This window comes from Doryrhamphus excisus, linkage group LG17, assembly GCF_037039965.1.
Source record: "Doryrhamphus excisus strain RoL-2023G ecotype Guam linkage group LG17, RoL_Dexc_Guam_v1.1, whole genome shotgun sequence".
NCBI classification, from domain to species: domain Eukaryota; kingdom Metazoa; phylum Chordata; class Actinopteri; order Syngnathiformes; family Syngnathidae; genus Doryrhamphus; species Doryrhamphus excisus.
Genome location: NC_136373.1, coordinates 16652246 through 16673752, shown reverse-complemented (window position 1 = coordinate 16673752; position 21507 = coordinate 16652246). Strand labels below are relative to the sequence as shown.

The window sequence follows — 21507 nt, the reverse complement described above, 5'->3', positions numbered from 1 at the left end:
AGACGGCTGGGATAGGCTCCAGCACCCCCGCGATGTTGTGAGGATAAGCGGTAAAAAATTAATGAATTAATGAAACTGACTTTTGGGGGCTGCGCGGTGGAGACTGGTTAGTATATACGCCTCACAGCAAGGAGACCCGAGTTCGATTCCACCCTCAACCCTCTCTGTGTGGAGTACTCTCCGGGTACTCCGGTTTCCTCCCACATAACAAAAACATGCTAGGTTAATTAGCGACTCCAAATTGTCCATAGGTATGGATGTGAGTGTGAATGGTTGTTTGTCTATATGTGCCCTGTGATTGGCTGGCCACCAGTCCAGGGTGTACCCCGCCTCTCGCAGACAGCTGGGATAGGCTCCAGCACCCCCGCAACCCTCGTGCGGATAAGCGGTAGAAAATGAATGAATGAATGGACTGACAACGGCTGCGCGGTGATCGAGTGGTTAGCACGCAGGCCTCACAGCTAGGAGACCCGAGTTCAATTCCACCCTCGGCCATCTCTGTGTGGAGTTTGCATGTTTTCCCTGTTTTTTCCGGGTACTCCGGTTTCCTCCCACATTCCAAAAACATGCTAGGTTAATTAGCGACTCCAAATTGTTATTAACCTTGACTTGAAATTTCTCCCACAGCTCAATGTGCTGTACAAAACGATTGATGAATTCATGAAATTTTGGTCCACACATTTCGGTGACTGACCAGCACATGCGTCTCTAAGATCAGGATTGGTTGAAAAACATGGCTGCCATGACTCATCAAATAAGTCATTGAGCGTTTGTCTCATGATGATCCAACATTGAGGATATCTGTATGACATGTAGCATACTGAGGCCACAGATGTCATTAGGACCCCCCATGGGGGTTTTTTTCACATGACAAAAGTTGATCAGTTCAACAATTTAACAGAGAAGTCTCTTATTTAAGCCCCGGCAGATGAAGAGTAAAAGCATCCAGTTCCTTTTCTTTTCCAGCCGTGTGCACACATAACACAACGCACGTTTACATACAAACAATGAACACTCAGTCTTGGAAAGTCGGAGAATTTTCCAAGAAGTTGATTTGAAAACTGACTTGGTGTGAGAGCAAATAAAGTCAACAGAGAAGATGATACATTAAAAAAAAGATATAGAGTACTGTCAATATGATGAGTTAGCCAATCACAGGGCACATATAGACAAACAACCATTCACACTCACATTCATACCTATGGACAATTTGGAGTCGCCAATTAACCTAGCATGTTTTTGGAATGTGGCAGGAAACCCGGAGTACCCGGAAGAAAACCCACACATGCACGGAGAGAACATGCAAGGGTGGAATTGAACTCGGGTCTCCTCGCTGTGCGCTAACCACTCGACCGCCGTGCAGCCCTCAACACAATACATACAATACACACTTATTAACTTAATCACCGCGCAGCCTGTTTATTTAGCCGTAGTTTTTCTTGATCAGTGAAAATTGTCTAAAGTAGCTAATTAACCTAGCATGTTTTTGGAATGTGGGAGAAAACCGGAGTACCTGGAAGAAAACCCACGCATGCACGGGGAGAACATGCAAACTCCACACAGAGATGGCCGAGGGTGGAATTGAACCCTGGTCTCCTAGCTGTGAGGTCTGCGCGCTAACCACTGAATGGCACGATTAAACAAAAAAAAACACCCATGTTCTCCTGCCGCAAGGCATGCTGGGTAGCTTGGGTGGTACTCTTTCTCCCAAAATGTTTGCTTCATTGCAAAAATATGTTAAGAGTAGATGTAGAGGTTGTTTTACATGGTTTTTTTTTTTGGTTTTTTTTTTCACTGGGTGGCACGGCGGTCGCATGTTCTCCCCGTGCATGCGTGGGTTTTCTCCAGGTACTCCGGTTTCCTCCCACATTCCAAAAACATGCTAGGTCAATTAGCGACTCCAAATTGCCCATAGGTATGAATGTGAGTGTGAATGGTTGTTTGTCTATATGTGCCCTGTGATTGGCTGGCCACCAGTCCAGGGAAGAAGACAGCTGGGATAGGCTCCAGCACCCCCCTGCGACCCTCGTGAGGACAAGCGGTAGAAAATGAATGAATGAATTTATTCACTTCGTCCCTGAAGGAGTTTTATGTGTACGTGTTGCGTTTCCGTTGATCTAATGTCGCGATCAAAGTTCTGTTGAAACGAGATAGCGCTTCCCGTTGACACCACGGAGTTCAAGGATGCTGCCGCCGTCGCAGTGCAAGTCCCACACATGGGGGGGCGCTTCAGTTTACGAGGAGTTAAGAAGGGTTGAACGGGTTTAATCCGGCTGCTGTAGTTTGTGGACGATCACATTTCCGTGGCCGGCAGTTGAATGGACAGGTGGTGTGATCATGTTCGAGTGCGAGTGTGCGTGTGTGTGTGTGTGTGTGTATGCATGGGTGTTATACAAGCCCATAATTATACTCTGAGACCTAGTGGAACAAGGCACACATGCATGCATTCGGGGTACACATGCACACACGGGAACAGCATCATGAGTTGGCAGTGTGCTTCTTTTCCACCCAGGGTCAGCCTTAGTTCACGCGCACACAGGAGAGAGTTAGGATGTGTGTCAGGGAGCGTGTGCAGTAACCCTGCTTTGGTTTTATTTTTAAAGTGAGCTCAGACAAAGGCCTTCAGTCAAACTTCTCTGAGAACAGGACCTTGGGAACATGACCAGTGGATGTTGCGTCACATCGTGCGTGGATGTGCGCTTTGTTTTTATGTGTGTGTGAGAATAGAGAGCGTCCAACTTTTGCTTGTAAAGAAGTCACTTGTTCGTGCTGGAAAGGAACAAAGACGGAGGAAAAAAAGTTCTTGGAAATTCTTGCCAGATGTGTCACACATACACATGTTCTAATCGGGTGGAAAGAGCTCATCCTTGCAGTTGGCTTGCCAAAGAACTGGAGGTGGACGGTATCGGTGCCGGATACAGATACTGCACTCTGTACTCTACTATATATTGTAAAAATGCATGTGTACTGGGCGGCACGGCGGTCGGGTGGTTAACGCGCAGACCTCACAGCTAGGAGACCAGGGTTCAATTCCACCCTCGGCCATCTCTGTTTTCTCCGGTTTCCTACCACATTCCAAAAACATGCTAGGTTAATTAGCAACTCCAAATTGTCCATAGGTATGAATGTGAGTGTGAATGGTTGTTTGTCTATATGTGCCCCGTGATTGGCTGGCCACCAGTCCAGGGTGTACCCCGCCTGTCGCCCGAAGACAGCTGGGATAGGCTCCAGCACCCCCGCGACCCTCGTGAGGAAAAGCGGTAGAAAATGAATGAATGAATAATCGAACAAAAGGGGTTCGGCAGCTGTCTGGAAGTCCTCGGGAGCGTTTGGGAGTGTGGCTGATAAATTGTTACTTACAGCTTGTTGGAAAGGCGTCGGACTTTAGCAACAGTTTGGTGGGTAGGTCAGATTCTGCCGTTCTTACACATGCATATTTTTACTATATATTTTTTTTACATTCATTCATTCATTCATTTTCTACCGCTTATCCATTATGCATGGGGGAGAACATGCAAACTCCACACAGAGATGGCCGAGGGTGGAATCGAACTCGGATCTCCTAGCTGTGCGACCTGTGCGCTAACCACTTGTGCAGCTATAAATGGAACAGTGTTGCTTTTTTAGGTATTTTTATGAGGGCTATAGTAACAAAATAGGTATTTCTGTTGTTAGCTAGCTCCTATTAACTCGTTAATTGATGATTGATGGGTGATTGACATTCATTCATTCATTCATTCATTTTCTACCACTTTTCCTCACAAGGGTCGCGGGGGTGCTGGAGCCTATCCCAGCTGTCTTTGAGCAAGAGGCAGGGTACACCCTGGACTGGTGGCCAGCCAGCCAATCACAGGGCACATATAGACAAACAACCATTCACACTCACATTCATACCTATGGACAATTTGGAGTCGCTAATTAACCTAGCATGTTTTTTGGAATGTGGGAGGAAACCGGAGAAAATCCACACATGTGTGGGGGAGAACATGCAAACTCCACACAGAGATAGCCGAGGGTGGAATCGAACTCGGGTCTTCTAGGTGTGAGGCCCGCACGCTAACCACAATTTTTGATAACATGATAGAGTGAAGCCGCAAAATTTGACCCACAATATGGCGAAGGTCTACTGAAGTCCCTCAAAAAAAAAGTGATTTTCTTTGTTTTTCTCAAGCTTCTGCACCGCCCATATAGTGCGTTGGCGCCACCTCACGCTGTGAAAAGCCCCTGGTCCACATCATCACGTCAACGTCACTGTGTGTTGTCATGGGGAAGGCTTTAAAATGTGGTTTCAGATGATGAAGGAGAGAGGGAAAGAAGGGAGGATAGAAAGGTGGAGGAGAAACGCTGTTACTCTTGTTCTGTGGAGGTTTCCTGGACCTGCCAGGGGAATGGGGGAAGCCTGATCTCTGTTACATCACACACACACACACACACACACACACACACACACACACTGAGTGTAATCTGTCCCACATCTACACACCGCTGCCTGCCCCCGTCTTTCCTTCTCCATTTCTTCCTGTGTTTTTCAGCTCTTTTATTTCCACTCATGACGCACTCTGCCATAATGAAAGCGTTAAGGGGAGTCCGGTTAAGACTCTGGCTGCTGCAGATGGGGGGGGGGAGGGGGGTGCGGAGGCTGGTTAGCGATGTGGTATAAAGTGTCACCACGCATAGCCGCTATATTTACAACGCGCCTCTTTAACGCCGAGCCTATTTATAGCCGCCAGATCTTTTCTCAGCATCCGCCGCACATTGTTGCACCGTCACAGACGCGAGCATCAGATGACAGTGGCGGCGTACGCTGCGCTACGCTGCCAAAAGGGAACACGCCTGTTCTCCGGCAAGTTCCTGTTGCGAATCCAACCTCTGTCTCTCTCTCTCACACACACACACACACACAGTCATCAGATACAGATACAGTACTCTGGACTTTCCCTCCTGACAGCCTTGTGAATTGTCTTCTACAGTCAAATATACTAACACATACTAATATGATAATATTATATTCTATCCATACAAATAATGCATGTTTACCATTCATTCATTCATTCATTTTCTACCGCTTTTCCTCACGAGGGTCGCGGGGAGTGTTTCGGGCGAAAGGCGAAGTACACCCTGGACTGGTGGCCAGCCAATCACAGGGCACATATAGACAAACAACCATTCACACTCACATTCATACCTATGGACAATTTGGAGTGGGGATTTAGAGTTGGAATATGGGAGGAAACTCAATAGATGCCCAAGCGGAGATTCGAACCCAGATCTTCCCATCTCCTGACTATGTGGCCAACATGCCAACCACTCAACCACCGTGTAGCCTGTTTATTTAGCCGTAGTTTATCTTGATCAGTGAAAATTGTCTAAAATAGCCAATTAACCTAGCATGTTTTTGGAATGTGGGAGGAAACTGGAGTACCCGGAGAAAACCCACGCATGCACGGGGAGAACATGCAAACTCCACACAGAGATGGCCGAGGGTGGAATTGAACTCGGGTCTCCTAACTGTGAGGCCTGCGCGCTAACCACTTATCCCATTTCATTCATTCATTCATTCATTTTCTACCGCTTTTCCTCACGAGGGTTGCGGGGGTGCTGGAGCCTATCCCAGCTGTCTTGGGGGGCGAGAGGCGGGGTACACCCCGGACTGGTGGCCAGCCAATCACAGGGCACATATAGACAAACAACCATTCACACTCACATTCATACCTATGGACAATTTGGAGTCGCTAATTAACCTAGCATGTTTTTGGAATGTGGGAGGAAACCGGAGTACCCGGAGAAAACCCACGCACTCACAGGGAGGAACATGCAAACTCCACACAGAGATGGCCGAGGGTGGGGAAAGACAAAGTAAGAAGCCAAAAAGTTACCACTTCCACACAAAATAAGAGGAGAACTCATTCATTCGTTCATTCATTTTCTACCGCTTTTCCTCACAAGTGTTGCGGGGGGTCCTGGAGCTTATCCCAGCTGTCTTCTACCCTGGACTGGTGGCCAGCCAATTACAGGGCACATATAGACAAACAACCATTCACACTCACATTCATACCTATGGACAATTTGGAGTCGCTAATTAACCTAGCATGTTTTTGGAATGTGGGAGGAAACCGGAGTACCCGGAGAAAACCCACGCATGCACGGGGAGAACGTGCAAAATCCACACAGAGATGGTAGAGGGTGGAATTGAACTCGGGTCTCCTAGCTGTGAGGCCTGCGCGCTAACCACTTATCCCATCGGTTTTCATGATTGGGAAAAAAAAAATCTGATATCGGACCAATAATTATCTCACATCCCTAATTAAAATACATCAAGTTTTATATTTAGAACATGTTTATATTTAGAACACTTTTCAAAAATAAACAATGTCTGAGAACCAGACGCAGTCATCAAAAGAGCCACATTTGTGGTTCCCGACTCCTACTAGTCCATAATTCAAAGCCTACTTCAGGCTAAGTTATTCTCCATGACACACATCATTTAAATGTGTACTTTTTTTACTGGCTTTCACCTTCGCATGCGTGCATGCAACCCAAAATCAGGTTTGTAGTTCAAGCGAGGGCTCTTTTAGTCGTCTTAGCGGCTGCCCAGTGTGTCTGGGGCTGACTCAGGAGGCCTCTATTTCTGTCTATTACTTCACACTCTGAACCAATATAAACAGAATAATTCCACATCAGAGTGTACAGGCTCCACAGTGGCTGCAGCGTTCTGTTTTGGTCCGCGTCAATGTTTTTAAACACAATGTTAGAACATACTTTACACAATATATTTTCCATGAAGTCACGGACTTGAAACATTTGGCAAAAAAAGCCTTTCAGGTGACCCAAATAAAGACGGTGATTGAATAAGTGGTTGAATATGTTCTAGTCCAGTGTCAAACTGCGGCCATCACAGGGGGATCCACACTTTTTACACTGAAAAATGAAAGGATGAAAGGGCCATTAGACTTCTTTTGTTGGCGCCTTTTTTCTCTTTGATAGTTTGACTTTATTATTTTTTTGTTTTTTTTCCCAACATCCTTCTTGTAGTTAAGTCTTTATTCCATAGTATTTTGACCATATTCCTGTACTATTACTATTGTATGGTACTATATTGTATGGTCATATCACCTCATACTTCGGTACGTGACAAAAATTAAAAAAAAAAAAAAAAAAAACTTTAACCATATTAGGAAAGCAGGAAGTGAACAAATGTAACTTTTACTGATTGTAAAAGTACCAGATGGAGGGGTAGGATTTAATAAGCTTTGCTTCTTCCTACTCCTTTTGGACATTTGAACTGATTATGGGATGCACTCAATTGTAATCTGATGCATGTTCAAATGAAATAAAACCATTACCATTACCATTACCATTACCATATTATAACCAAAAGTAAAAAAAATTACAACTTCAACATTCCTCACGAGGGTCGTGGGGGGTGCTGGAGCCTATCCCAGCTGTCTTCGGGCGAGAGGCGGGACCTACACCCTGGACTGGTGGCCAGCCAATCACAGGGCACATATAGACAAACAACCATTCACACTCACATTCATACCTATGGACAATTTGGAGTCGCTAATTAACCTAGCATGTTTTTGGAATGTGGGAGGAAACCGGAGTACCCGGAGAAAACCCACGCATGCACGGCGGAGAACATGCAAACTCCACACAGAGATGGCCGAGGGTGGGGAAAGACAAAATAAGAAGCCAAAAAGTTACCACTTCCACACAAAATAGGAGGAGAACTCATTCATTCATTTTCTACCGCTTATCCTCACGAGGGTCTCGGGGGTGCTGGAGCCTATCCCAGCTGTCTTCGGGCGAGAGGCGGGACCTACACCCTGGACTGGTGGCCAGCCAATCACAGGGCACATATAGACAAACAACCATTCACACTCACATTCATACCTATGGACAATTTGGAGTCGCTAATTAACCTAGCATGTTTTTGGAATGTGGGAGGAAACCGGAGTACCCGGAGAAAACCCACGCATGCACAGGGGATAACATGCAAACTCCACACAGAGACGACCGAGGGTGGAATTGAACCCTGGTCGTCCTAGCTGTGAGGCCTCCGCGCTAACCACTCGACTTGCCGTGCCGCTTAAAACAAACATATCAAGGTTTAAAAAGTACTCCCGAATCAAGCCTGAGTAGTACAACTAGTACAACTTGAGGCCCTGGGAACTACTTCTTCCACGGGGAGACATTAGTGTGTGACACCTTAAGGCTGTGGCATCCCAGTGGGGGGGGGCGGGTGTGCATTTTGGCTAGTGTTGCTGCACAGTACTGTACGTGAAGGCCTTAGCCGGCGATGAGAGTGCACGGGTCATCGTGATGGTCACATGTGGTTTGGGACCGTAAGGAATTGTGGCAGCTGGGAAAGACTCCCGAGGGAGTGCTGGGAAAGCGGCTATAAAGACGGAACGAGGGACGCCCTCAGCATAAAAAAATAATAATGTTGTTCTCTTTCTGCGTGTCGTCATATGAGGTCTCTAAAGTCGTAATCGTATGTGCGCAGCATCGCAACACAGGAAGCCTCGGTGACGCTTTCACACCGCCCACTACAGTATAGACATGACAATAGAAAGCCTCAGCCGAGGCATCCCATAATATTCCGTGTTTGGAGACAGCAAAAAGAGATGCTGGCAAAGCAAAAAGGTGAGGTTAGACACGCTCCGCTTCGGACACAAGCGAGAATAAACATCTGACATTAACACCCCTGTTGAGTAAACATACACCTGAGTGGCGGCGTGGCGGTGTGTGTCGCCGCCAATGCCGCCGCCAATGCCGCCGCCCCCGCACACTGGGTGCGTACAAGCGTCTCTACCCATCTCTTGAGCCGTGACAGACCCAACAAACAGCGCCACTTCAGGGTTCAGAGCAGTTCGGTCCTGACGCCCGGCCACTCCACTCCACGGCGTACACGCCTCCATTGTGGTTGGCCACACCTCTCCGTGAATCACCACCTTATCGTGGTGGAGGGGTTTGAGGGGTCTGGGGCTATATGCCCCTCGTAGGGGTCTCCCAAGGCAACCAGGTCCGAGGTGACGGGACAGACCAAGACTGATTCAGAAGACCCATATGAGCAAGAACAAGAGGAGAAAACGTACCTGGCCCGGATGTGGGATACCGGGGCCTCACCCTGGAGCCAGGCCCGGGGGGAGAGGGGCTCGCAGGTGAGCGCCTGGTGGTCGGGCCTTCACCCGTGGAGCCCGAAGAAGCCACACGGGATCTCCCCCCTTGTAGACCCACCACCTACGGGGGCAAGCATAAGGGTCCGGTGCAATGTGTGTTGGGTGGCGGTCAAGGGCGGGGGCGTAGGCGACACCCCCGAACACCACACACACACACTTTTGACTGCCGTGCTTATGAGGGGTTTATTTACTCATTCAAATCCCTCATTCAGGCGGCACAGCGGTTGAGTGGTTAGCGCGCAGGCCTCACAGCTAGAAGACCTGAGTTCAATCCCACAGATGGACGGACTGCAAACTTTCCATATCTGTTATTCCTGCAAAATGACAAAGCTTTGACAACGAGTCTTCAGTTTTAGCACAGTGGGAGGAGATGCTTTTGTCCATTTTGTTGTTGATGGTCCACCCACACAAGAGGCTTTTTTTTTTTTTTCACCATTCCATGGCTACGATATTGTCCACGGTCCCTAAACAGCACATTGCTTTGGTGAATGTAATTGTACACACAGTATGGCGGTGCCTGCAATGTGGAGGTTGTAGTGCTTGCTAACTAAAGAAGTCATATTTGATGAATCAGGGCGGCATCAAGCAGCACGCATGGATAGTCTCTCCTTCCTCGTCAGTGCAGCTCCCAGCGCACCAGTCACGTTTTCCTGGTGGAAGAATATAAATATGCATGATGTGTGTGTGGGTGAAAAGTGGACATAAGACTTGCAGGACTGGATTGTTCGTTCTTCTTCGTTTCAAATGTGTTGATTCATGTTTATGTATAATACATTTATTAGAAATCTATATCAATTATGACAGTCACTCTTTTGGAGTGTTCCCTTCATTGAAATCCATTGGAGAATATGTGGGGATGTTTGCGAGACAATTTATTTTTATTTTTATTTTTATTTTTATTTTTATTTTTATTTTTATTTTTATTTTTATTTTTATTTTTATTTTTATTTTTATTTTTATTTTTATTTTTATTTTTATTTTTATTTTTATTTTTATCATTATTATAAAGATTCAGTATTGAAATGAAAGCAGGGGGATAAAGGAAGCCCCAAAATAATAAAATGCAATAAATATTTTACAATAAAAATAGTTTTTTGTTTTTTATTTTTATTTTTATTTTTATTTTTATTTTTATTTTTATTTTTATTTTTATTTTTATTTTTATTTTTATTTTTATTTTTATTTTTATTTTTATCATTATTATAAAGATTCAGTATTGAAATGAAAGCAGGGGGATAAAGGAAGCCCCAAAATAATAAAATGCAATAAATATTTTACAATAAAAATAGTTTTTTGTTTTTTATTTTTATTTTTATTTTTATTTTTATTTTTATTTTTATTTTTATTTTTATTTTTATTTTTATTTTTATTTTTATTTTTATTTTTATTTTTATTTTTATCATTATCATTATCATTATCATTATCATTATCATTATTATTATTATAAAGATTCAGTATTGAAATGAAAGCAGGGGGATAAAGGAAGCCCCCCCAAAAAAAATGCAATAAATATTTGACAATAAAAATAGTTTTTTATTTTTATTTATTTATTTATTTCTATTTTTATTTTTATCATTATCATTATCACTATTATAACGATTCAGTATTGAAATGAAAGCAGGGGGCTAAAGGAAGCCCAAAAATAATAAAATGCAATAAATATTTTACAATAAAAATAGTTTTAAAAATAATATTTCCTAAAAAGAATCATATTTTTAATGACCTCTAATGGCCCACCTGAAGTACCACCACAGCCCATTAGGGGGCCGCGGCCCACACTTTGGGAATCACTGGCATAATGCGTTAAATTAGGGATACTCCGATCCATCGGCTACTGATCGGTATCGGCCGATATCAGTTTAAAAAAAGGACGGTATTGACATCGGCTGATACTTGCTTTAAAACGCCGATCAGCTCCGCCCCCTGTTGCAGTCATCCTGTCTTTGTGGGAGTCATATAAGTTTGAGTTTGAGTTACGCCCCCCCCCCCCCCCCTCCCATAGAAACCTATAACCTATGGACCTATAGAAACAATGTAGCATTTCTAGTGCAGGAGGAACTTTTGTTGTGTGCGGGTCAGCATCGGCTGCATCTGCACCAAACATTGTACAATTTCACACTTCCGAATTCTATCCTATCACCTTGGGGGGGGGGGGGGGGGGTGCTGTACCACCCTGTCCATCAAGACCTCGGGTGCCGGCCTCACACTCCGGCTGTCACCCCCTTGAGGTGGACATTCTCACGTTCACAGCTCGGTACTGCAAATGTGGAACCGAAGGGAAATCATTTTCCCAGAAAAACAAAGAAGAAGTCGAGGGCGTCAGGCTATCCTGCATCCACCCGAACCCAAGCTAGGCATTGATCTTACGCCGTGGATCCAGCTTTCCACACGGGCCGGCCCGCACACTTGCACATATTTGTGCGTAACCTCGAAAATCTTGTGACTCACGCCGGCGAAAACAGTGTGACTGTGAAATCATGTCGTACGAAAAAAAAAACAAAAAAAAAAACGGGAAAAGGTCATTTGCCGCGTTCTCACAACAACTTGACGTGGAATCAAAAGTCACTGGTGGGTGCCTACAAATCACTGACTCACTAAAGAGTCATCAATATGAAACGCCCTCATAAATGAATGAACACATAAAGCTCCTGTGATCGCTTGTCTTTCTGGGCTTCTCCATTATGAATTAGGCTAATACACACACACACACACACACACACACACACACTTTTATTCCCGGCCTGTCCCTCCTCATCAGTCATTCACCGTGGCAAATCTATGTGAGAAAAATCTGCCAGTCGGCATTTTTTTTTTTAAATCTCCCTGTAGATTTTGGATTTGCTTTACCTGACTTTGCTAACATCCACTCATCCATGCAAGCAACTGGTGAGCATCGAGTGGGGGGGTTGGAGGAGGTGCTTGTTTCCTTTCTCCTACTTAAACAAGCGAGTGTGTGCACAAGAAAGCCTGACTACCTTGCGTTACATCAGGGAAAGTGCATTGTTACAATTTGGGATTGGGAACATTGCATTGGGAATTGGAAATTGGTATACTACTAGAATGTATGTTGGCTTTTAGGCTGCACGGTGGAGGAGTGGTGAGCGCACAGAGATGGCCGAGGGTAGGATTGAACTCGGTTCTCCTAGCTGTGAGGTCTGCGCGCCAACCACTGGACCGCCGTGCAGCCCAGTAATGATGACTTTTTGTCTCATTATTTTGGCTTTTTAGCTCATAATTATGACTTTTTAGCTCATAAATATGACTTTTATCTCATAATTCTGACTTTTTATTTCATAATTTAGATTTTTTATCTCATAATTTTATCTCAAATTCCACATTTATCTCATAATTATGACTTTTTAGCTCATAATTATGACTTTTATCTCACAGTTTTCACTTTTTTTATCTCATAATTATGACTTTTATCTTAATATTTTCACTTTTTTATCTCATTATTACGACTTTTATCTCACAATTTTCACTTTTTTATCTCATAATTATGACTTTTATCTCAATATTTTTACTTTTTTATGTCATAATTCTGACTTTTTATTTCATAATTTAGATTTTTTTATCTCATAATTATGACTTTTATCTCAAATTCCACTTTTATCTCATAATTATGACTTTTTCTCATAATTATGACTTTTTAGCTCATAATTATGACTTTTATCTCACAGTTGTCACTTTTTTATCTCATAATTATGACTTTTATCTTAATATTTTCACTTTTGATCTCATAATTTTGACTTTTTATCTAATAATTATGACTTATCTCATAATTATGACTTTTTATCTCATAATTATGACTTTTTATCTCATAATTTAGACTTATCTCATAATTATGACTTTTTATCTCATAATTTTGACTTTTTAATCTAATAATTATGACTTTCTGTCTCATAATTTAGACTTTTTAGCTCATAATTACGACTTTTATCTCACAATTTTCACTTTCTTGTCTCATAATTCTGACTTTATCTCATAATTTAGACTTTTTATCTAATAATTATGACTTTTAATCTAATAATTATGACTTTTATCTCACAATTTTCACTTTTCTATCTCATAATTATGACTTTATCTCATAATTATGACTTTTATCTCACAATTTTCACTTTTTTATCTCATAATTATGACTTTTTTTCTTGTAATTTTGACTTTCTTATCTTATAATTTCGACTTTTTTTCTCATAATTATCTGCGACCCTCGTGAGGATAGAAAATGGTCGAAAATGATTGAACGAATGAATGAATCTCATAACTCTGACTCACCATTGGGATAACTTTTTTTTTCAGTGGTGGAAATGGACTTCCATAAAATAGTCAAGTTTATTTATAAGAGCCTCAAAGGGCTTAAATAATAAGAATAAGGAGAATAAATAAATCGGCTTGTTATATGTCAATGCTCTATAATAATAATAATAATAATGACAATTTTGCTGAGTGGTGAACATTTGACAAAAGGTAGCTGTCAAAAATGCAGAGACAAACACCCCCCCCCACCCCCCCCTCCCATACACCAGCATAACAAGACACCCCTGAAGTCATAGGGGGATTATGGCTTGGGGACCGCCTTGTCATTATGTAGTTATTATCCCTTCTGCCATCAAAGAGCTTTGACATGCTTGTCGGCATTCCCACACTTAAACCCCAGTAACCCCCCCCCCCCCCCCTTATGAAATCGTACATAACTCTGCAGTCACTAAGCAGTCACCAAAATAATATTATTATCATCACAATATTATACAGAAATAATGCATGGTAGAAACGTATGCAAGATATTTGAATATGACTAGTATATGAATATGAATAGTGGTGAAATGTAGTAGTGTAGACACGCCCCAGCTATGAAGAAGGAATGAACATTACTCAGAACAGGACACGCTCACATGACATGCAACTAGCAAACAAGCCTTCTTCCACTGTATGCAAATCAGCAGGCTTGGGAGATGCTGGTGGACCTGCAACATATTTGGAGGTTATTGGACGGAGATGAAAGAATATTGACTGCGTGTTGCATTCTGCTGCACGTCGTTACAAAGACAGCGTGCTCGCTGGATGACAACGCCGATGACTAACACGATTAGCGCCGTGGAAAACAACTTGCCCGGTGACTCACTGACGGCTTCTCTTTTAAGTCATTTTAGCTTGGAAGTGGATCAAATCGGTTTTGTCCTCATACGGTTGTAAATTAGGATCAGTTAGGGGCCGTCCTGGTCTTCCTTACCTGGGTTGGTTCCTTACCTGGTTAGCTCCGCCTGACCTTTGCCACTACTCAAAAAAAAAAACAGCCTCGTGTTCGGCCATTTTTCAAAAAACAACTTTATTTCTAAAATCACAAATACTTAAACTTGCTGATAGAGTTAATATTCAAACAGTTAAAATAATGCATAAGGCTTTATAAAATAAAATATATTATTATATAATATTATTATTATTATTTTTATTATATTTTATTATTATAAAAATTTTATATATTATATTATATTTTTATTATTTTTATTATTTATATTATATAATATGTATTATATATATACAATATATATTATTTATATTATTTTATTATTATATTATATACAATTATTTTAAAATATATTTTAATTATTTTAAGTATTATTAAATAAAATTATAAAAAAACAATAATAATATAATATTTTATTAATATAATGTATAATATTACTAAAATATATTATTATATTATGTTATGTTGTGTTATATACAATTATTTTTAAATATATTTTAATTATTTTAAATATTATTAAATAAAATAATAATACAAAATAATTATATATTAAATAAATAAAATTATTTTGAATTATAATTATTAATTTTAATTATTTTAAAAATATTAAATAAAAATAACCAATTAGCTAAAAATGTCACCCAGTACTTCTCTACAAGAGAGGAGAAATATGATCTCAGGGAAGAACTACAAGGGTGTAGTCGGGGTGTACCCCGCCTCTCGCCCCGAGACAGCTGGGATAGGCTCCAGCACCACTCTTGTACCCTTGTGATGATTAGCGGTAGAATGAGGAATGAATGTCTACTATATCAGGTAATATATAGGAGTGTAAAGTTGACTATAGGGGTGTTATTTCATGCCTAGAGAGCTCTAATGATCTTAAAAAAACGTGCAAAGCTAATTAGCGACTCCAAATTGTCCATAGGTATGAATGTGAGTGTAAATGGTTGTTTGTCTATATGTGCCCTGTGATTGGCTGCCTGGCCACCAGTCCAGGGTGTACCCAAGACAGCTGGGATAGGCTCCAGCACCACCTTTGTACCCTTGTGATGATTAGCGGTAGAATGAGGAATGAATGTCTACTATATCAGGTAATATATAGGAGTGTAAAGTTGACTATAGGGATGTTATTTCATGCTTAGAGGGCTCTAATAATGGTAAAAAAAAACATGCTAAGCTAATTGCCGACTCCAAATTGTCTATAGGTATGAATGTGAGTGTAAATGGTTGTTTGTCTATATGTGCCCTGTGATTGGCTGGCCACCAGTCCAGGGTGTACCCAAGACAGCTGGGATAGGCTCCAGCACCACCTTTGTACCCTTGTGAGGATAAGCGGTAGAATGAGGAATGAATGTCTACTATATCAGGTAATATATAGGAGTGTAAAGTTGACTATAGGGGTGTTATTTCATGCTTAGAGGGCTCTAATAATGGTAAAAAAAAACGTGCTAAGCTAATTGCCGACTCCAAATTGTCTATAGGTATGAATGTGAGTGTGAATGGTTGTTTGTCTATATGTGCCCTGTGATTGGCTGGCCACCAGTCCAGGGTACCTAAGACAGCTGGGATAGGCTCCAGCACCCTCCGCGACCCTGGTGAGGATAAGCGGTAGAAAATGAATGAATGAGTGTTCCATGAATATATGTTAAGCAGCCAGGTGATAATCCAAAGCCCCCCCAAGTTGCTTCTCCACTCTTTGTCACTCACCCCGTGGGGGCTGCAGAAGGAGTGGAAAATATAGTCCGCTAAAAATACACTTACAAACCCTCGGGCGCACACTTGCATCCGGGCCAGGTGTCTTTAATATTAGAAAGCACAAGGCTGACACCTGAACCACTTTGGCACAGAGGCGTCGCTGGGCCACATGTGTCCGTGCCCCCCTCCCTCGCCACCCGACAGGTCATAAGCATCACAGCCCAGTTGTCGACGCATACTTTGGCAGTCACACGGGCATCACCGGGCGTGACGTGGCCCCCCGACGCCGGTGGGAGGCGACACCACGCATGTGTGAGGCAAAAGGTCACGGCGTCGAATGTGTGTGTGGACCGAGTGGGGAGATCTTACTCAGCTGGGTGCGTTGGATTCATTGTTCTCTCGTGGTGATCAGCATTATTTTGTACAGCTGGGTTACTATTTTGTGGTACCGCTCCGTGAAATCCAGTGCCCCCCCCCAGAGAAGATCTTTACACTATTCATATGTCCTATGTGATTCTTTATTGTCATTGTGATTGTCAAGGTAATACAAATCAATAAGTTATATACACTATCTACTGCTATGTACACAGGTTTATTGCACGGTTTATTGCACAGTTATTGTTATTGTACAGGAGTTTTTTGGCGCAGTTTATAGAAAGGATGTAAACAGTGTTACATCCAAAATTTATGTATGTGTGTAGTATGTATGTACGTATGTACGTATGTACGTATGTACATATGTATGAGGACTGATCCAGATAATGGAATACTTCTGGATACTCATTCATTCATTCATTTTCTACCGCGTAACCTCACAAGGGTCGCAGGAGGTGCTGGAGCCTATCCCAGAAACTGTGTGCAAACTCCACACAGAGATGGCCGAGAGTGGAATCGAACTCGGTTCTCCTAGCTGTGAGGCCAGCGCGCTAACCATTTGGTTGCCATGGAGCTAATTAAATATATCTCATTCCAATGCTGGAGCCTATCCCAGCTGTCTTCCGGCGAGAGGCGGGGTCCATCCTGGACTGGTGGCCAGCCAATCACAGGGCACATATAGACAAACAACCATTCACACTCACATTCATACCTATGGACAATTTGGAGTCGCTAATTAACCTAGCATGTTTTTGGAATGTGGGAGGAAACCGGAGTACCCGGAGAAAACCCACACATGCACGGGGAGAACATGCAAACTCCACACAGAGATGAGATGGCCGAAAGTGGAATCGAACTCGGGTCTCCTAGCTGTGAGGCATACACACTAACCACTCGACCACCGTGCAGCCCCTTCTGGATATTAATAATGGTCATCCATTCATTCATTTGCTACCGCTTTTTCCTCACGAGGTTCGCGGGGGTGCTGGAGCCTATCCCAGCTGTCTTGGGGCGAGAGGCGGGGTACACCCTGGACTGGTGGCCAGCCAATCACAGGGCACATATAGACAAACAACCATTCACACTCACATTCATACCTATGGACAATTTGGAGTCGCTAATTGCTAAACCTAGCATGTTTTTGGAGGACACCGGAGTGGACACCGTAGTACCCGGAGAACATGCAAACTCCACACAGAGATGGCCGAGGGGGATGAATTGAACCCTGGTCTCCTAGCTGTGAGGTCTGTGCGCTAACCACTAGACCACCGTGCCGCCCTCTAATAATGGTAAAACCCATAAATAGATTTTTTTATGCTCTAATCGTACTTCACTGAAATTCACTTATCACACTCGGGTCTGGAACCAATTAACTGTGATAAATGAGGGATTATTTTACTCCCAACATTGTTCATCGTCAAATGACTTTGATGGAAATGAGCAATATTGCGTTTGTTGTGAATTTGATAGCACAGAAGGTCATATCTATGACAGGATGTGACGCTTTAGACACGCTGACATTTCCGAAATGTGAAACTAGATTTATATCTACATATATAACGTATCATAATTCCACACTGGGGAGTATTATTATTATTATTATTATTATTATTATTATTATTATTCTGGCAAATCAACACCCTTGTTTCTAACGCTACAATGTGATGTGTGTATTTGAATTACCTTATACCAGGGTGAGATGCTCTCTTATTTATTTTTATCTCAGGAAGGATCCAAGTCTAGGAAGGCTCGGCATTCTGGACACACACACACACACACACACACACACACATATACACACACCTGACCCACACAGAGCACACATGACCGAGGCTCTGGATGGCATAAAACTGGAGTCAGATTATTTTACAGCGAACAAGCTCTCACCTTTTAGCAGTTGACTGTGGCGACCATACCAACTAACTGCTGGGGGCACGGACATAAAAATAGCAACCTCTTCATGTACAATCATCTTTTATGTATTTATTCTTTTAATATTTTCATTTTCAGTCATCACCAGGTCAGCTTTTCAATGTTTTGCTCAGAAATTTAGTTGTCACTTGCAATTTTCTTGGGTTTAGAAACAACTCATGTCAAAACAAGAAGGTGGTTGGTGGTTGATCTCGCTGTCGCATCGTGTCTTTGGGGACAGTCACGTCAAGAATCACACCTTCAGTGAAAGTAAACATAACCTTAAAGCAGGGGTCTCAAACTCGATTTACTTGGGGGCCACTGGAGCTAGGGTCTGGGCGAGGCTGGGCCGCATCAGGTTTTACAAAAAAAACCAAAAAAAAAAACGCATTTATTAAAAACAGAAAAATGAATAAACTTTGCTTTTGTTCCAATTTTCTACAATAAAAGCTCTGATAAAACATTCCACTGTTCTCAAATATCTTACTTTTTATTTTTCTACACAAAATAAGATGAAAAATAAATAAACAAATCAAGAATAAAGAAAATCAATCAATCAGTAATAAATAAATATAATAATAATAATAATAATAAAAACTTAAGAAACCACATATAGTTGGTGGGTAGACAAATTATTTTTTTCATATTAAAATGAACAAAGCATTATTAGAGCCCTGTAGACATGACAAAACACGACTATAGTCACATTTATACTCTTTTTATTTACAACATATTGCGCAACTGCAGGGTCTTGAAACATGCTAACTCGCAAACTAGAGAGCTAGCGACCTAAACGATAGCCTTCAAGTTATTTCCTTTGAACTCAAAATAGCCAAAAACTTACCACTTCCACACGGATAGAGAGGATAACTATTAACAGTTATTTAACCTTTAACATGAACATTAATCAAACGTAATAATTTTTTCTGGGTACATGATACCATACAGCATCCATATCAAACTTTATCATTAAACTTTCATATCAAGGCGGGGGCCTTAAACTAGTGTCCTGCGGGACACATTTGGCCCGCGGGCTGCGTGTTTGAGACCCCTGTGTTAAACGATGCAAAATTTCAGGTACAAGCTGTACAAGCTGAGTGGGAACAAACACAGCAGAGTGGGCCGTGCCGGGAGGCGGGGCCACATATGACCCGCGGGCCATGTATTTGAGACCCCTGCCTTAAAGGAAAACCGGCCATTATTTTCCGCCATCATTCAGAACCCTTATGTGACACATGACTACATATTTAGTTTTAGAGTTAGTATAAGCTAGCTAACAATGCATGATACCTAACATAACATACCTAACAGACATTTTTTTTCCCCAAAAAAAAATCATTTAAATGGTCGCGATTGAGTTAAACAATCTACAGTGATATTGTTATTGTAGCAGCTAACACCAAAAACTAGCCTTGCTAGTCTCACAACACCTCTTGTTTATATTATTGATGTTTTTAAGTAAGGGCTGCACGGTGGTCAAGTGGTTACTGTGCAGACCTCACAGCCCGAAGACAGCTGGGATAGTCATAGGCATGTTTTACATTTTGAAGTAACATTACCAAAATGACATTCAAAATATAAAAACTTTATTCATAATCATCCATCCATTTTCCACCAGGATGCAGATGGCCGTAGCCAATGCCAGCTGTCCTCCTTTCATCAAATAGTCAGCCAGCTAATTCTGCAGATTTGATGACGAATATGTGGAGTATGGTACAAAACCATGCAGCACCACAAGTGGCATTCATGTTTTTACGACCTCTTGATGGCAAAGGCGAGACAGCTTTCTCTCTTTCAACCTGAGGGTTATGGAACAAAAAAAAGTCAACCAACCTTGAGCTGAAGTATTGGCTGTCAGTCAAGACACGGGACGATCCGATGCCGAGTCCAATGACTACCAGACGGCATCTACGAGACAAAGAACAAAAACATCTTCGGAATTGTACGAGCGCACCAAACAACGGGACATTGAAAGTTTTATAAAATAGAACCTTGATGGTCCCACATGAGATGTTTTCCACACGGCGCAGTGGATTTTTCCTTCAATTGAACTTCATGTGGGGCGGCACGGTGTTTGAGTGGTTAGCGCGCAGACCTCACACAGCTAGGAGGATCAGGGTTCGATTCCACCCTCGGCCATCTCTGTGTGGAGTTTGCATGTTCTCCCCCGTGCATGCGTGGGTTTTCTCCGGGTACTCCGGTTTCCTCCCACATTCCAAAAACATGCTAGGTTAATTAGCGACTCCAAATTGTCCATAGGTATGAATGTGAGTGTGAATGGTTGTTTGTCTATATGTGCCCTGTGATTGGCTGGTACCCCCGCCTTTCGCCCGAAGACAGCTGGGATAGGCTCCGGCACCCCCCCGCGACCCTCGTGAGGAAAAAAGCGGTAGAAAATGAATGAATGAATGAATTTCAGGTTGCGCAGGGGCGTCAAATGGCTACTGGCTTTGTGGCTGATTAGCAGGGGGCACCCCCGTGACTGAAGACGGCCCTCAGATGTGGACCAGGATGGTGTTTTGGACCATCCTGCGTGTCACCCTGATCTAAATCCAAATTGCTGGGTCCATTCTTGAACATGTATTTTTATTTCCTGGGGTCTTGGGGGTCTTGAACGTTCACTCACTTGTTTCCAACGAATTGCTGACTCTGCACATTTTTTGCGGCACTCCCATTTCTTTTATGTTCCAACCTCCTTAAATATAAATTCCTGCAATTTTTCAACTGGTCTGCGTATGACATGTTTTGTTGTTTTGCACGGTGTCACTCACCAATCCCACGCCCACACACTTCCACACTCATGACCATAAATATTCCTCCCTGCAGGTAAACACAAGCTCCAGATTTGGAGTCCCGTCCATCCTTCCGCACCTCCTTGAGCGGGAACACGCCTTCTTTAGGTAAGCTCGCCTGTCATGCGTGCACACATCTCACGTACCGTGTTGACTTTTGAGCCGATCACACGGTCGGTAAAGCGTGGAACGGACGGGCGGCTAGAATTGATTGGCGATGGGCCAGCCAGGGAATCCTAAAGCATGTTAGAAGCAATGCAGCTACACGACTCCTTCCATGTTGTGTCATCAACACCATTAATCCTAG

At 42.6% G+C, this 21507-nt stretch overlaps 1 protein-coding gene and 1 long non-coding RNA gene across 8 annotated transcripts in view; one reads left to right on the top strand and one right to left on the bottom strand.

Moving 5' to 3' along the window:
• The window catches only part of alg2 (ALG2 alpha-1,3/1,6-mannosyltransferase), a 97715-nt gene that overhangs the window by 46666 nt on the left and 29542 nt on the right, over window positions 1-21507 (top strand). For all 7 annotated transcript variants that reach the window (XR_013630100.1, XR_013630098.1, XR_013630099.1 and 4 more), the window contains one exon: window positions 21235-21308. The gene's annotated coding sequence lies outside the window, so the exon portion shown is untranslated. The remainder of the gene's footprint in view (window positions 1-21234; window positions 21309-21507) is intronic.
• On the bottom strand, window positions 7357-20425 carry LOC144901944 (uncharacterized). Its single transcript, XR_013630142.1, has 3 exons — window positions 20400-20425; window positions 20242-20316; window positions 7357-9832 (listed from the first exon to the last, which is right to left on the bottom strand). It is a non-coding gene; the product is annotated as an uncharacterized LOC144901944 (long non-coding RNA).